The sequence below is a fragment of the Mustela lutreola genome, chromosome 4 (genome assembly GCF_030435805.1).
Source record: "Mustela lutreola isolate mMusLut2 chromosome 4, mMusLut2.pri, whole genome shotgun sequence".
NCBI lineage: Eukaryota > Metazoa > Chordata > Mammalia > Carnivora > Mustelidae > Mustela > Mustela lutreola.
Window position 1 is genome coordinate 50,563,478 of NC_081293.1, and position 14,965 is coordinate 50,578,442.

At 39.0% G+C, this 14,965-nt stretch overlaps 1 protein-coding gene and 1 non-coding gene across 4 annotated transcripts in view; both read right to left on the reverse strand.

The window, feature by feature from the left end:
• Window positions 1-14,965, reverse strand: part of LRMDA (leucine rich melanocyte differentiation associated) — a 1,047,313-nt gene that overhangs the window by 164,161 nt on the left and 868,187 nt on the right. The window lies entirely within an intron of this gene.
• LOC131830919 (U6 spliceosomal RNA) lies at window positions 14,007-14,113 on the reverse strand. Its single transcript, XR_009353452.1, has one exon. It is a non-coding gene; the product is annotated as a U6 spliceosomal RNA (small nuclear RNA).

A 14,965-nucleotide genomic window follows, 5' to 3' on the forward strand; every position in this document is an offset into this window, starting at 1 on the left:
TTTATTAGGTATTTAGCTTTTGTAGGCTATACTACTATATATTCTTAAAGTACATAAATATGAGACTTTTTAAAAAATTTTTTATTTTTTATAAACATATATTTTTATCCCCAGGGGTACAGGTCTGTGAATCAAAATACAATAGAAACAGATATTACGTATATTTAGGAAAAAAATAACATTTTTTTCTCCCCCATACATCACTAGAGTATTTTTACTCTTGTTTCCCTTCCCAATAACACTTCTTTCGACTGCTCTTCCTTTACCTGGTGGTAAACCTAAACATAGTTACACGTAAAATTCTATTTGACTTGTGGCGATGCTCTTATCAAGCTCACATTACACTGCTCTGGTGTCAATCCAATGTGGTGACACTAAGCGAAATGGCCTATCAACAAAAGCATCTCAGCATGGAACACTCCAGTGTTCCCTCACTAGCAAGAGCAGGGTTTTAGACTGGAATCACTTTCCAGCTCTCCAAAAACTGTTCCTTCACTTTGTATCTCCGTGCCTAATTCTAATGGGCCAGAAGTCTGTCAATCAGCTTTGCTGCATGTGTGAATTCATCACAGAATTCATCACAGGGCATCTCCGTGCCCAACCTGGTCATTGTTTTTGAAACTCTATGAAGTGTACTGGATGTCATCATAAGTTCAACTTCTTTTTCTCGGAAAAAATGATTTTAAAGCACTGAGGTAATTCAAACTTGTGAATTCAAAAGTTTCCTCAAGTTGTAAAATCAAAGTTGGATTCAGAGTAATTACAGTATTTTAGTAAATAAGGAAATTGAGAAAGTCCTGTTTGACTTGGCTGTCCTCTGGTGACATACTTTTGTTCATTTAGAAGCAGGTTTATTTCTAAAAAATGAGTCTTCTTTTCCCCCATTGTGTATGAGTTTTTGTCACATCCTACATAGAACATTAAATAACACAGGAATAATTCTTTCCTAGGCTCCTGGTGGCCTCTTCATAGATCATCAAAAGAGTTTGGGAGAAATAGCAAATAAATTTCTGTTTTACTGTAATATTGTCTGTCCTCCATTCGCATTCCCAATGTATTCCCCATCAATGAAGTACATTTTTCTTACTCCACTCCTTGAAGACAAGATTTAGAGCAGGACAGCACTTTAAGATCTTTTCTAGACCCTCAATACTGAGAGCCATTTTGTAGGCATGTACCTAAAAAGGCTAATTCCTTCCATTTCTATCAAGTCAAAAAGCTCAAGTGCTGGGGCACCTGGGTGGCTCAGTGGGTTAAGCCGCTGCCTTCAGCTCAGGTCATGATCTCAGGGTCCTGGGATGGAGCCCTGCATCAGGTTCTCTGCTCAGCGGAGAGCCTGCTTCCTTCTCTCTCTCTCTCTACCTGCCTCTCTGCCTGCTTGTGATCTCTCTCTGTCAAATAAATAAATAAAATCTTTAAAAAAAAAACAAAAAACTCAAGTGCTTCTGTTTTGAGGAAGCTAAAAGTGGTGATGGGTATTACGTACAGCACATATTGCATGGAGCACTGGGTGTGGTGCAAAAACAGTGAATGCTGGAACACTGAAAAGAAATAAAATAAAATAAAATGGGGAAAAAAAAGTGACCAAAACCTTCATTTTGTAAGTTTCAATATCACAGGTAAGTAAATCACACCCTTTTTTAGCAGTGTTGTAGACAGGGTGTAAGGATATTCAGTAGGTGAGCCTGTTTCATTTGTTTGGTAAGAAACTTAAACACTGAATGGTGTTACCAAAATCCACTCAAAGGCAGGTAAATAAGCAAAGGCTAGCTTGGATAGGTTATCTAGGATATCAACAGTCTTCTGTTTTATGTTTTCTACAATTTTGTGAAAATCTTCATAAATCAAAAAGATGATCTGAAACTCCAGTTTTCAAGTCCAAATACCAAAGACTTAGAAGAAACATTATCGTGTTGCTGTGGCTCAAGGAATCACTTGACATGTTAAGGAAAGCATGGCTGTTGGTCAGATCTGACAAAATTAGCTCTATTCTGTAAGAGGGCAACACATCTGTTACCCAATATTACTCCCCAGGACATTTTAACTCAAATTTATAAATCAGGCAAGGTAACTCAAATCGGTGTCATAGAGAACTCAAGGAAACAATACGATAATGCTATTTGTTTGGGTGGTATACCCAAGGTAATACAGCAGACTGTGTTCAAATAAGTATTGGTATCTTCTTGGGGGACAAAAAAAGCTTCTGATTAATTTAGAAGTTCTTGTGTGTCTCATTCTAAAAGGGTGAGATCTAGTCTCCCTATGTGCTTTCACTTCTCTTTCTCCACCATGTCCAATTTTCTGCATATTTTGCAAGATGCTCCCCTTTGGTTATTGATTTCCCCAATCTAATTGTATGAGTCCTTCCATCTGTCACTATTTAACAGTCATTTAACCTTCTTTTTCTGGGGTTTCTAGGTCATTCTGGCATTGGTACTATAATCACCTTCATTTTCATTATCTGAAGTCTTAGAAAATATAGTCACAATGCATACAATGTAAAAACTTAAACTGGTGCAGTGGTGATACAAAGCACTACAATTAATCAACAAACAGAGTCAAAGATAGATGGACTGTGAATACTCATAATTACAATGTACTTAAAGTATACACTCAAGTTGCATCAATTGGTGTGAAACAATGGTTGATTCATTAGTGTGAACTTCAAATCCTGGTTGGCAACAGAAGGGGGAAACATAGTGACAGCAACTAAAGAAGATAAATAATCTATGCTTTATCTATTTGGCACTACAAACAGCATTGCTTTCTGCATCTATATTTGGGCTGCCATATGGGTTTTATACTTGTCCCTGAACCTTTGGCATCTATCACCAAAAAATAAGATTTTCTGTATCCCAGGGATGGAATTTCTGGGACATGGGACTCTCGGTTCTAAAACTAGGACAGTTGCTCATGCTAGCAGCACTCAAACATTATTCAGCATAAATTCTTACAAAGTTTGAAACAGAAAAGAACCATAAAGCCAATCATTTTATCAAGACATGATGAAACAAGACATAGAATAAGCTATCTGGGAAATCATGATCCATATTTTAAAATGGGCTATGTGCAGAAAAAGATGTCTATCTGAGAACTGAACCACTGGACCTACACAAAGGTGGAGACATTCGGATGGCTCAAACCAATACAACTGATGATCATGAGTTTAAAAAATATAGGAGGAACAAAATCTGGTGTAGATGAGAACAAGTCCCTATACTTTCACTTTTATACATCATCAAAGCTAAGCTCTCAAATTCTAAAGCAAATATCAAGATGTTAATAAATCTCTATTCTAATGAGTTTTACTGTCTTATTTTTAATTTTTTTTGTTATTTATTATAAGTAGACTATTGGTGACTCTTCTCGCTCCCCTACCCATAAAGCCAATGCCAACTGGTTGTTTCCAAAAAAAATATTCATCATAGAAAATGAGTCCACTTCTATTAGTAAGGAATAAAACTTGTTTATTTGGGGAAACTTCAGAGGAATGTATGAACAGATTTAGCTAAACTCAGTGGAAGCATCACCAGGGACCATTCCTGCTCATGTATCAAAAGGGAAGGGCTCTAATGTATCCTGAGCGGTACTTCCCAAAATTCAGAGACACTGCTAAAAAATTGTATAGTTAAATATATTTGAGGCACACTGGGTTTGAAAAGTATAAAACAGTATTCCTTATTATAGATTACACATATTTTTAAAGATTTTATTTATTTTAGAGAAAGAGAGGGAGCTAGTGGGGGGAAGGGCAGAGAGAGAGGGAGAGAGAATCTTAAGCAGGCTTCACACCCAGCATGAAGCCCAGTGTGGGGCTAGATCTCCTGAGATCATAACCTTAGCTGAGTCAGACGATTAACCAACAGAGCCACAGGTGCCCCTACATATATATTTTTTTTAGAAGATTCATGTGCAAAGGGCACATTAGGAGTTAGAAAACACTTCTCTGAAGCCATGTTCCACAAACTAGTTTGTGATATGTTGATGTAAATATAAGAGTATGTTAAAATAGGATTCTGTTTTAAGCTCAGTTGAAGTTCCAAGACAATGGAAACCAATTAGACCTATATACCAAGACAAGGTGCTGGATTACCCCAATAGGACTTGTAACAGAGGTGTCTGAGTACTGGATTTGCAAACCCTAGCTGAACACGTCTCTCTGTATTCTCAAAAAGATACTGGCTAGGCTATGAGAAAATTTCAGAGTTGAAAAGTGGGGATTTTTAAAAAAGATTTATTTATATTAGATAAAGAGAGAGAGAAATTAGAGGGGAGGGCAAAGGGAAAGGGGAAGAACTCTTGAGCGGACTCCTGGATGAGGGAAGAGCCAGACATGGGGCTCTATCATGACCTGACCTGAAATCAAGAGCCATATGCTTAATCAACTGAGCCACCCAGGTGCCCCCAAAAAAGCAGGAATTTCTTTAAAAATTTTTTTGAAACTTTTGCCAGTACTGTTTTACCCACATGGAAAAGGGTACTTCCCTTATGTCAAGCAAATGACAGGGAGTTCAGTGGCTCACTTAGGTAGCTCGGTATGTGCCCCCTGCACTTTCAGGGTCAGAGAGAACTGACTTCTGATTTAAACATGAAAACTTTAACAAATGAACTTTAATAAGTGTCTGAAGCTGCATGTTAGGTGGCTCAAGAAAAGAGACCTGATTTGAGGCTCTAACTCCAACTCACTATGAGAAAGCCAAAGACTCTTAACTCCATGGAGCTATGGAGGGCACTTGGAGGGCCAAGTGCAAGACAAAGCACCCTAGGACAGTCTTGGATCCGGCACTGTTGGAGGTAAGGAGACCTCAGCAGAGAAAAGTCCCCAGATGCCCAGGGTGTGAAGAAGGAATCACAAGTGTACAGCTTGAGGAGATGGATTTATCATCAAGAGAACTGCAAGTGAGAGGACCCCAGGTGCTCATGAAACGGCCTGCAAGAAGGGCCAACCTGAACATCTGCCACTGGAAGGACAAGCCAGCAGGTGTGCACCAGTCAAGCAAATGTGATCCTATCTCCCACTTCTCTCTTGTCTCCCCACCCAACTCACCTGGTGTGGGAATGGGGAGAAGATGAAATAATAAAGAAAGACGCTACCCGGCACACAGAAGATGCATTACTTATGGATGAATTTCATTCTTATCTGAGACTTTTCATATTCATAACTGAACCAAGACTTGTTTGGAGACTCAGGTGACCAGAGGACTTATTATTATTGAAAAGTGAGTAGCAAGCTCTGGGTACCCACTGAAATTTTATTCAGAAGCATAAGAATATCTAGTCCTATTGAGCCAAATTTAGAAAGCCAGTTGTGAGGAAAAAAATAAATTTGTGTTGCATCCTACCATGTAACACTCAACTAACATTTTATTAAAAGTGCCACTGGCTTCTTGTCAAGTACCTGAGGCTGATCCTGTTATTGGGTGACCCAGAGCCCTACTGCAAGGAGGAGAAAGGCAAGCACTGCCTTGCATTTTTATGGCACTTCCAAGTCCATCATCTCAGCTGATTTTTTCCCAGACCTATGAGGTAGTGGGATAGGTACAACTGTTCCCATTTTACAGATGGAAAAACTGAGTATCAATTCGGGGAATTGACTTAGCTAAAGTCTAAAAGCTCATGGACTGGCAGTTCTAACTTTAAGAACTCTTGTCATCCAGACTGCTTGCTCAGTGCTTCTTCCAACATATATGCTATTTTCTTTAAAGAACAGAATAAGAGGTCACTTACAAACACCAGAAATGATTTCTCTTACGTGATTAGAAATATTTCTCAGTGAATAAAACTGAAATAATTATAGCTGTTAGTTTTTTTTAAATAGCAACATCAGCTTTGAAATAAAGTCAAGAGCAGCATAAAACAATATGACCCCAGGCAGAGTAGATTAAAGACTTTTTCCAAATCCAGGCTGGTTGCTCTTTATAGCTGGATGGATTTTGTTTTTCTTTCCTTAAATAATTTTTGGTGGTAGTGTGTGTGTGGCAGGGGAGGGAGGCTCTTTGATTACACTAAAACAAAATCTTGTGTACAAGTAACTCCTTTGGCATAAAGCACAAAGCCAATTATCACTTTTTTTTTTCCTTCCATGTTTTTCCCCCCACTGGCACAAAATCTAAGAAAAGCTTCAAGGTGCAAATGATTTGCAGTTTATTTAACATCATGGTTATTTATTTTTATGAAACCTCATTATTGCTCTTTACCCTAAATTATAGATACATTCTTGGCTTCATTTCCCACTCCTCACAAGCCCCAGAATAGTGGTTTCTTTTCCCCTGTATTTCTAAATAATCTTCAGTACTTCATCAATCAAATATTTAACATCTCATAGATGATGTGTTAGACCAAGGCTAAGATCTGTGAAATCCAGTAGTTTCAGTCAGAACTTTATGCCTGTCTTGTGCCATTGGAGTTACTCACTCCTATTTTCCCTAAACATTCCTTGAAGAGAAACATTCTTCATCTACATGTTCCAATCCTGTTTCTAGGAACTGAAAATGTGTTGTTGGATTGAACTATCCATAACTCTTTCAAGGTCATGTTAACATTATCCCTTTTTTAAGACAAAGCCCACTGAGCCTCAGAAAGGTGAAGTGACCATCCCATGTCATAGAGCTAGCTAAGAGAAGGTCAGAACTTGAACCCAGATATCCTGAGTTCCAGTATCTATGTGCTGATACCACAGTTCCTGTCTTTAGCTATCCCTTCCATAGAATGTACCTGGTAAGCTCAAAGCAACAAAGCTATGGTTAGTTTGTTTACTTAACCCAATGAATAAAAATACTTGTTTTTAAGAAACAGAACTCTAACTTTCTTCTTGGAGAAAAGTTGCTTATGCCAATAAACTAATAAGAAAAAAGGGGGTAGATAAAGAACAAATGAAAAGAGAAAGGAAGGAAGGAAAACAGGAAAGACAAAGACAGAAAAAGTGGGAGGGGATAGAGAGAGAGAATAAGGAAGAGCATTCCATGTTACCAGGTCAAACTGGGTTTGAACCCTCCTTTCTGGTTTTATTTACCATGTTATCTTATGCTTCCATTACACTGGCCTGTGCTATACTGGCTACACTGAGGATAAGGAACTAAAAAAAAAAAAGGGGGGGGATTTCTATATTGCTCTTATATCCTGCAACCTGCTAAATTCACTTATTAGTTCTAGTAGCTTTTCATAAATTCCACATTTATATTTTCATATAATTCAATTCAATTCCATATTTTCAAAGTAGATGATCATTTCATCTATGAATAAAGACAGCTTTTATTCTTCCTTTCCAGTCTTTTTTGAATTTTCTCCCTTTCTTTTTATTCTTGTCTCACTGCACTGGCAAAAGCTTTCAGTACAATGCTGAGTAGAGGTAGCAAGCATGGACTTGTACATTTTTTTAATAACAAAAATAATTATTTTGCATACATTGGGTAAAGCCTAGGGAAGCTATAGTTGAGTAAGTATCAGTCCCCCACTTAAGGATTTCATGACCTGGCTGAGGACCTCTTTCAAAATGTGTTAAGATGGACAACCAAATAAAACTTAAAAGATAAACCAGGACATGTCCTTGAATAATAAAAATGACAAGAGCAGCAATAGGAGCCTTAACATTTACAGAAGGATTGATGCAAGCCAGGATCTGTTGAAAGTTCCTGAAATATATTAACTCATTTGACTCTTGCACCATATCCCCATTTTATAAGTAGGGAATAAGAGACACAGGATAAGTGACTTGTGTCCCTATAGTCAGTGTTCTTAAGTGCTAGACTAAATTGCTTTCATCTTCATAAACAGGTATTGACTGTCTACTCTTTGTTAATTACTATGTCACTTTCAATTACTTTAATTATTATAATAATCTTATTTTATAAATGAAGGAACTGAGGTTCTGAGAGTTTAAATGACCTCTCCAAGGTCATTCAGCTAGCACAAGTCTCAAACTGAGGTGTTCTGACTCCAAATTCAATAGCTAATATTTATATAGTACTTTGCAGCTTACGAAACTCATGATCACATTTACATCTTAAAATGGCACTTAAAGGAATTGAGATTTTGTTCATGAGGCAAAGGAGAACCTTGGTCAGTTTTTAAGAGAAGGGAAAATGTGAAAGAGAGAAGAGGAGTTTCTGGAAGGCCAAGGCAGCACTGCGCTAGATGGATTTGCTGGGGCGAGTGTATACACCCAGGAGTTAGGAGACGCTGCGACAACTCTTAGGACAATCCACATTCACCTCTGAACCTCTGAGTTCTTTCCTCCAAACTCATTGGCCAGTCAGGAAAAGTCCTGTTTTAAATAATGTTCTAGGAGGGAACTCCCAGAAGAGCAGAGATAATAAAAGTATTTCTTATGTCACTTCTTCTCCCTGCATTTAACTTTCGGGAATATTTTTGTTAACTGAGAAGAGCACACCAAGGAACCATTATCACTGATACAAGGAGAAAACGGACGGTAGATTTCCTCAGCCATGTCCTGTCAGTGTCAACAATTTAACTAAACATATAATAGTCATAACCTCATCAGTGTTAAATTTTCTACGTTTCTGGCACATATCTCTTCATCTCCCTCATTAAGTTTATAGAGTGTTCTTTGGTACATTTGCTCGGTATGAGGATTTCAGTTTCAACTGGCATATATTGGAGTCAAACGCGGGGAATGATTTTGCTGCCTTAAGTAGTTAGCAGAATAAGAGAACACAGGAAATGGACCAATGCCCAAAGCCAGGTACTTGGCAAATAACAGCAGATAGATTTGACCCCATCCATCTCAATCCTGGCCCATTCACCAGGGGTGGGTCCAACAAAGGTAGGCCAACCAAGCTAGAAACATGAACAGTTATTTTGTTTTCATTACCGTCCTTGCTGCTTGTCCTGTATACTCTCCCCTGCTCAAGGACTCCCTTCATTCAGGAATGGAGTCTTGAAGTCTTCATGATTACACTCCCACCAGGGTGGTGACTCCAAACAAAATTCCCCACCCCAAATCTATCCCAAATTCCCTTCGTTTTATCCTCATTTTAACATGTTAGCATTACTCAACTAGGTCAGATCAAAATGTTTGTTGCAATATCATTCAGGCAAATATTTAAGGGATAGCAAGCTTGATGTGATTTCATTCCCAGGAGTATCTACATTTTAAAAAGGAGGACCCATAGTCAGGAATGTCTTAACCTATAGATGAAGTTAAACTATAGAGTACCATGGAGCTTCAGGCTGGGGGCTCTTCCAGCATCCATCAAAAATGCCCTGTGAGAAACAGTTAACCCCCCATCAGCATACTTAGACCTCAACTCTCCACCTGTCCCATAGGGATATAACCCTGACTTGATAGGATTATTATAATATAGGGATATACTATGACCTCACAGGATTACTGTGGGGATTAAACCACTTGGTTAATCATTGTTACAAACCTCTCAGAAAGCTATAAATTACCATGCAGAAGTGAGAGCCTTCTAGTGACTTCTGAGTTTTGCCTTTAGCCACTTGATCTACCTCCCCTGGGTCTGAAGAGATGGGAAACCCCTGCACAGTGAGTCTATTTCAATCAGATAGGATTGTGACTTCTAGCTCTACTACTTGCAGGCCTCAACTACAGATCGGTTATCCAAGCTCCAATTTCTCAACAACCCACAAAAATATAGCCCCAATTTTTTGGATGGGTTGAAGAGCGACTACTTTTACCACTGGCAGCAGAGACTATCTCAGACCTATTCACTAAGTTGTCATACCAACACTGTGTGAACCAATAACTGAGCCAAGAATGTGCTTCAAGAAGAAAGATAAAACTTGCCACTATTTCACTTTGAAGGAGAGCTCCACTCCCAACCATAACAAATCTTTATATTTTTATCAAGAATGGGTTTCACAGCACTTCAAAGCCTGTTGTCTTCTTCCCAGAATATTAGGGCATAGTGTATACCTTCTTTTACTACCTCTCATGCCTAGTTTCCTTAGAATATTAGGGGTCTACTTGATTCTCTGTAAGTAAATAAATTCTAGATATTTGAGGGGTATTAAATAATGGGGAAATGAGGATTTCACAATTCCTGATCAAAATGTCACTGAAGGATAGTACTGAAGAATATCCTGGGACATTCACTTTATTTTACAGAGTGGGCTTAAAGCCACATACTGGAGTTATGAGGCAGATCTGTGGATGGTGTATCCACTCTACCATACAGTGTCCCTTCCCCTCTGTTGTGCATGGCATTGGCACTAATACAATCAGAAGGTGTTCTTTCTTTTTAACTTGTTTTTCCATTGTTCTCTAGAAATTAATAAATAAATAATGTCCCACCCATATTTTAGTCTTCTTCCCTTCCCACGGTTTTCTCATGTTTCCTACTCAGGTTTCAGGTCAGTGCTATGAACTAATAGGCCTTTAACTCAACACTTTTGCAATGACCAATGGAATATATGAATAAATGGCTGCTCAAGTACCTGTCACCAGCCCTGCTGTGGTCTGTTTGCAGAGACGCCAGTGTTCTCTGTCATAAGATACAACCACAAGGACACTGGGGAAAATGGGGGTGTGGAGGATAGCTCAATGGGCCATCTGCTGTCTGTTCTATGGCCTATAGTCAGTGTGCATGCTCTGAGAGAGAAGAGAGAAGGGATCTCACCATGGGGATGGAAAGAATGCTGACCCCTGCCAACCATCTCTGTGGTGGTGAGGCTGATGACAGCATGCAGAGCACACAACTCTGGCTCCATGCCAAACATCTGGGCTCAAAACCAAGCAACCAAGTTGTTCAAATCAAAGAAAATCTAATCAACAAATATTTTCAATGCCTACTATGTGCATTCAGACAGCTGTGGTTAGAATAGATGACATTTGAGCCTTCCTGAGCCTCCCAAATTCCACTGCTCTCTGTTCCAGATGCCTGATATTATATTAATCAACTATTCATGTTTTGAACTGAGCATCTGTTGGCATATGCTGATGAACAGACAAAATGAAATGTAATGAATTATTTCTCCAGTACATTAATGGTACTCTTGTCAAGCTCCCTAGAGTGAGGCTGAGGATAGTTTACCTCAAGCCACCGGCCATTTCTAAGATTGCCATCCCTCTTGCTGTTTCCTGCTCTATCAGAATGCAGAGAAGCTAGGAGGGCCATGCTCCCTCCCCTAGCTTCACGGAGATATTCAGGTGAGGACACCACCAGAGGCAACATCTTTCTGAAATCACTGGTTGCCTCTAGGCTCCAAAGCACTCAATGCCAAGAGGGAACCTTGTGCATAATTTGGCATCTGTGGTGCTCCAAGAACAAAGGATATAATATCCCTTTGTTTCTGGACATCCTAAAGTTAAAATGACATCTTGGCTGACAATTATGATTCTGCATTCTTTTATAAATCATGTTATTTCTGAAAGAAGTTAGAGCAGGTGAATGAATAGTCAGTTGCCTCATTTCTGGCATCTCTCCTATGAGGGCTGCTAGGGCCTTTACTAATATTACCACCAAGTATTGTAGTCATGAAATGAGTAAAGTCAAGGGATTTGCTTTTAGCTTGCTTTAGGCCATTTACTGTTTTCATTCTTCAATAAGGAGAAACAGTCACTGAGGTGAAGATGGGAAGACCTCTCCATATGTGATGGCAGTCTCTGATTTTTCGAGGTCGCCTAGCTGTTGTCAAATAGACTTTGTATGCAATTCAGTCAGTAGAATCATGCTTGCCTTCCCTGCTTTCACAATGACCTCTAAGCTACTCAAAGTCATTAGGTTCTTCCAGAAGACTCTTCTCCTCCTGGCACTATGGCACCAAGGACAAGGACCTGCACAACAATTATGACAGGGAGCTTATGGATAATGAAAGAGGAACCACTAAAACTAGGCTTGCTCATAAAACTCCCAAATGGAAATTAGAGGTAGGAGAATCTGGAAATTAAGGTGTCCTCACCCTGAGGTTTGTGGACCCATTTTTAAAAGTGTGAAATAGAAAACCCCATTGGTCGTTTCCCTTTTAAACTAGCTCTGTCCACTAGGGAGGGTGATCTCTGCAGCTGGTCTGCTCCATAAGCCACCAGTTTTCTTACTGTCTATGCTCACCTACTTAAGAAAAAGCACATTAAAATGTGTTTTTCTCAGGAATTGCCACCTCTAATTCTCTGCTTCCTTTCCTAGGTACATGAATAAAACTGGACAACCCACAGGAAAACCAAAAATTCCCATTGTCCAGAGACTATGCTATTCTGGACAGTGCTCTGAATAAAATTAGAAAAAGATGCCCCACTGGGAAGATGCACCTACAGACACATAGCTTGGCAAGTGGAACCTGGGCCAGATTTTGATCCTGCTGACTAGCCTCCTTGGTGTATGGAAATCTGGTAGTACTATCTCCCCCCTAAAACCAGAAGTTGGATTAGGTTCTAAATGGCCTGTCTCTTCTCTTCTGAGCTCTACTGTTATCTCCTTTGCTACAGAAAATCCCCCAGATATCTTTTCAAGAAGAAAGCTTCCCAAACTACTTCATCAACAACAAAAGTTTCAACCCAAAATTCCAAACTCCTTTTATATTCTCAGCCCCACTCCCAGCCCATTAATGACCTCACAGAGGAGAGTTGGGGAGAAGGGTGAAGTATATCTATACCTCCTCTTGCCTCTATCTACCTCCTACTAATTTTGTTGCTTGCACACTTAACCTTGTTCTACCTTTCTCATTTGACCTTTTACTACAGTTCTCCACTAACTCAACTTTTTTATTACCAGCTTTGCTCGTCTACCCCAAAATGGAAAGACAAAAATTCTAAAGCCATAGTGCTTATACTCTTCCCATGCCAACTCCTCTGTGGAATTTTGTAACCCAAAGCTGACCCTAGCCTACATGCTGGAATTTCTTTACCATTGAAGGACTATTTCTGCAAAAAATTTTGAAGTTGTCATGTTCATTTAAAAATTAAGATGATAAAACACACACACAGCCATTATTTGTAAAATGCCTACAGATGATGAAGAGGAATGCATATCAATATATACACATGCATGCAGATGAATGAGGGAACATATGTGTATGTGTCTACCCAAGGAGGCTAAGAAGAACCTTTCAACTGAAGAACGTGATTAAATACTAAGGAAAATGACAGGAATCAAGAGTGATTTCAAATTTCTTGTAGCTTTTCCTTCTACTACTCCCTCTAGACATTAAAAAAAAAAAAAAAAAAAAGTGTTCTCAGGACTCCATTTAAATTTGATACCTAAATTAGCTTCAAAAAACAGTCACATGGGTGGCAGATATGCAGGGGTTACCAAGCAGGGGTCTCATTGTGGTATGAGAATGATTGCTAGCTAGAAAGGGGGATTTTCTAGTCCTCTTCTGGTATTGCTTAGCTAAATAAACTCTGACACCTCTTCCTTTCAGTGCTTGATACCTTAGATTCTTTCCAGAGTTTACTAGTGTTTTATGGTTATATTAGTTAAAAGTTATGTGGATATTTAGAATAATGACTACCACGTCCATGATGACCACCAATGCCACCACCATTATCATCCTGAATTCTTTTCTTTCTAGAACAATTTGCAATTGACTAGCTATACCTGTACCGTAAAGAAGTGAACAAAAAGTTGATTTCCCCAGTTTGCAAGGAAGAATAAAGGTAGAACTTTTAGTGGCTTACACAATAAATCTGAGTGGTGCCAATTTCAAACTTCACAAATGTCAAAGAGCCCAGTGAAAGACTGTCTCAAACTCTTATGATGGAAGACCCTTCTATCTGGGTTTCCACAGTAGCTATCAAGGGTAATAATGGAAATTCCAAGAAAAACTTGATCTTCAGAGAGCTTGGGCTCTTCTTATGGTCCTGAGTTTGGGCCAGGTGCAGACTTTTCAAATGCTTTCCAAATACTCCCTAACCTAACAATTTGAGACATTCAGTGCTCAGTGTGTCTCCGTTTCACCACGAGCACTCATTCAACTGTTTACACTGCATATAACTTAAAGGTTGGATATGTCATTCCTCCATTACACAAAAAATTAGACTCAGCTTCTTAACCGAAAGATACCCTAAATAAGAAGTTCATCTTTTTTTAAATATAGAACACTTCATAAATTTGCAAGCCATCCTTGCACAGGAGCCATGCTAATCTTCTCTGTACCATTCCAATTTTAGGATATGTGCTGCTAAAGCAAGCACAAGGTCTGTTTGAGAGACAGAATGGTAAGTGGTAAAAATCACAGGTTTTGGAATCACAAAGACCAGCAAATAACTTTAAATATCTATGTTAAGAGAGGGTAGCACCTGAGAAGACCCAGACGTGTTTTTTTCGGATAGGTTATTCTCCCCTTACCTCACTGGATACAGTTGTTGGCACATAGATGTACTCAATAAATATTTACTGAATGAAATTAATCCATTCTCATATTGAATAAATCTACTTTCACCTGAAGGGGACTCCATAATCTTTAAGTAATGTGATACTATGGTCCTTGCAATTTCTTTAAGGTATTGTTCTGGGTTTGAGATATTGGTGTCTTTATCCCACCTCATCCATAAAGCTTCCCTGACAGCTTCAGTCTACCTTACTCTCTTTTTTCTGACTCCCTGTTATACTTATTCCAGGTTCCACTCACTCTGACACATACATGATATCTTATCTTGCCATGTAAAATGTGTTTCATAAACACATCATCCTTCCTAAGACCCTAGAAGTTTTTCAAGGGCAAAGGCCATGTTTGATATTTATTTTGTATGTCCCACAGCACACAATACAATATAGAGCCCAGAGCAGGCTCTGAACAAGTACCTGTTAAATTGAGTTACATATTAAGGACTGCATTCCATTGCCAGCGATGACTTTGTTTCAGGGAATTATCAAAAGGCTGTATTCACCACTCATTTCACCCAAATTAAGCCCATGGGTCTCTATACTTGAAGTGCTAGTTAGGAAGCAGAGGATCAGAAAGCAGCTGCTTACTTTCAACAAAGAAGAGATTGCATTTCAGCAACGGATTGCAGGATTTCACGTATTAGTCACTAGTGACTCTT